Below are 3,326 nucleotides of genomic sequence, written 5' to 3' on the forward strand. Positions count from 1 at the left end.
CTGATTTATGTTTGTCTTGAAGAGCTTATTTACTTTTAACCAAGTAGGTAGAAACATTTTGCATGTAGTTGCATTCATACAGATAGGTTGCATTTCATACATTCTATCATTCCTCTTCACTCCTTTATAGCTTCTCTTGAGCTTAGCATGAGGACATGCTACTGTTTAAGTGTGGGGAGGTTGATAAACCACTATTTTATGGTTTATCTTGTGATCAATTGAGTGGTTTTTATCAACTCTTTACCCACTTATTCATACTATTTGCATGGTTTTACATTTGCCTTCCTAATTATGTGCTTTGATTGAAAACATGCTTCTTTGGCCTTAAGTTCCCTATGTTTAAATCCTCTCTTATTACCATTAGATGACTTGATATGTGTGTTAAGTGATTTCAGAGATTACAAGGCAGGAATGGCTCAGAGGATGGAAAGGAAGCATACAAAAGTGGAAGGAATACAAGAAGTTGGAGAAACTGCTAAGCTATCCAGCCTGACCTCTTCGCACTCAAACGGCTATAACTTTAGCTAAAAAGGTCCAAACGACGCGGTTCTAGTTGCGTTGGAAAGCTAACGTTCGGGGCTTCGATTTAATATATAATATGCCATAGTTGCCCTGACGCTAGATGACGTGACCGCGTGGTCCATGCGGACGCGTCGCAGTGACAAAAAACCAGCGTGGCAGATTTCTTCTCCGGTGATTTCTGGGTTGCTTTTGACCCAGTTTTCAGCCCAGAACACACAGATTAGAGGCTATAAAGTGGGAGAATGCATTCATTCATGAGGAGGCTTTTCATAATTCACTTTTCATAGGATTTAGATGTAGTTTTTAGAGAGAGAGGTTCTCTCCTCTCTCTTAGGATTAGGATTTAGGATTTCTTTTAGTTTTAGGAGTGCCTCTCAATCCCAGGTTCAATATTCTTTTACTTTATATTTATCTCTTACTTTCAGATAATTTAATGCTTATATTAGTTATGTTGCCTATTTGGCTTATGCTATATTCATGTTATGATTTTCTAAATTAATATTATTTGAGGTATTTCATATTTAAGATTGCTTTGCTTTATTTATATTGATGCTTTTAATTTAATTTAGAATTTTTCCTCTTGGCTTTGGTTGAGTCATTGGAGACACTTGAGTTATCAAACTCATTGTTGATTGGAAATTGGAATTCTTCAAGAATTAATTCGAGTTCTAATAACTCTAACTTTTTTCAAGGAAAGACTAGGATCTGAGGAATAAAAATTAATTCATCCACTTAACTTACCTTCATAGTTAGAGGTTAACAAAGTGGGAGAAAAATCCAATTCTCATTACAATTGATAAGGATAACCAGGATAGGACTTCCAGTTCTTATACCTTGCCAAGAGCTTTGTTATTTATTATTTTAACGACTTGTTATCTTACATTACTTGCTCCTTCTTTCCAAAACCCCCTAATTTACAAGACTCATAACCAATAATAAGAACATCTCCCTGCAATTCCTTGAGAAGACGACCCGAGGTTTGAATACTTCGGTTATCAATTTATTTAGGGGTTTGTTACTTGTGACAACCAAAACATTTGTATGAAAGGACTTTTGAAGGTTTAGAAACTATACTTGCAACAAGGATTTATCCGCAAATTTCTAGACCACGCAAAAGTTCTCTCATCAGACTCTCAACCTAAAGATAGCCTGAACTCTTGGGATAAGCTGGTCACGGCTTTCTTAGCTAAGTTCTTTCCTCCTCAAAAGCTTAGCAATCTTAGAGTGGATGTTCAAACCTTCAAACAGAAAGAAGGTGAATCCCTTTATGAAGCTTGGGAGAGATACAAGCAACTGACCAAAAAGTGTCCTACTGATATGCTTTCAGAATGGACCATCCTGGATATATTCTATGATGGTCTGTCTGAATTATCTAAGATGTCATTGGACCATTCTGCAGGTGGATCTATTCACCTAAAGAAAACACCTGCAGAAGCTCAGGAACTCATTGACATGGTTGCAAATAACCAGTTCATGTACACTTCTGAAAGGAATCCTGTGAGGAATGGGACGCCTCAGAGGAAGGGAGTTCTTGAAATTGATACTCTGAATGCCATATTAGCTCAGAATAAAATATTGACCCAGCAAGTCAATATGATTTCTCAGAGTCTGAATGGATTGCAAGCTGCATCCAACAGTACTAAAGAAGCATCTTCTGAAGAAGAAGCTTATAATCCTGAGAACCCTGTAATAGCAGAGGTGAATTACATGGGAGAATCCTATGGAAACACCTATAATCCCTCATGGAGAAATCATCCGAATTTCTCATGGAAGGATCAACAAAAGCCTCAACAAGGCTTTAATAATGGTGGAAGAAATAGGTTTAGCAATAGCAAGCCTTTTCCATCATCCTCTCAGCAACAGACAGAGAATTCTGAGCAGAATCCATCTAGCTTAGCAAATATAGTCTCTGATCTATCTAAGGCCACCCTAAGTTTCATGAATGAAACAAGGTCCTCTATTAGAATTTGGAGGCACAAGTGGGCCAGCTGAGTAAAAGAGTCACTGAAACTCCTCTTAGTACTCTCCCAAGCAATACAGAAGAGAATCCAAAAAGAGAGTGCAAGACCATAACCTTACCTGGTGTGGCCGAACCCAGAGAGGAGGAGGAGGACGTGAATCCTAGTGAAGAAGACCTCCTGGGACGTTCACTGACCAATAAGGAGTTTTCCTTTGAGGAACCAAAGGAATCTGAGGCTCATCTAGAGACCATAGAGATTCCATTGAACCCCCTTTTACCATTCATAAGCTCTGATGACTATTCTTCCTCTAAAGAGGATGAAGATATCATTGAAGAGCAGGTTGCTAAATTTCTAGGAGCCATCATGAAGTTGAATGCCAATTTATTTGGTAATGAGACTTGGAAGGATGAACCTCCCTTGTTCACCAATGAACTAAGTGAATTGATGAGGCAGACATTGCCTCAGAAGAAACCGGATCCCGGAAAATTCTTCATACCTTGTACCATAGGCAGCATGACCTTTGAGAAGGCTCTGTGTGACCTTGGGTCAGGGATAAACCTCATGCCACTTTCTGTAATAGAGAAACTGGGAATCTATGAGGTACAAGCTGCAAGAATCTCACTAGAGATGGCAGGCAAATCAATGAAACAAGCTTATGGATTAGTAGAGGACTTGTTAGTAAAGGTTGAAGGCCTTTACATCCCTGCTGATTTCATAATCCTAGACACTGGGAAGGATGAGGATGATTCCATCATCCTTGGAAGACCCTTCCTGGCCACAGCAAAGCTGTGATTGATGTGGACAGAGGAGAGTTGGTCCCTTTCAACTGAATGAGGACTACCT

General features: G+C 39.1%; 1 non-coding gene across 1 annotated transcript; it reads right to left on the reverse strand.

Annotated features, from left to right (window-relative positions):
- Positions 1-1,737: 1,737 nt before the first annotated feature.
- On the reverse strand, positions 1,738-1,845 carry LOC148552941 (small nucleolar RNA R71). The gene has a single exon (XR_015893360.1). It is a non-coding gene; the product is annotated as a small nucleolar RNA R71 (small nucleolar RNA).
- Between the last annotated feature and the right edge of the window lie 1,481 nt (positions 1,846-3,326).

Source organism: Arachis ipaensis, chromosome B7 (assembly GCF_059453495.1).
Source record: "Arachis ipaensis isolate K30076 ecotype BB chromosome B7, ASM5945349v1, whole genome shotgun sequence".
NCBI lineage: Eukaryota > Viridiplantae > Streptophyta > Magnoliopsida > Fabales > Fabaceae > Arachis > Arachis ipaensis.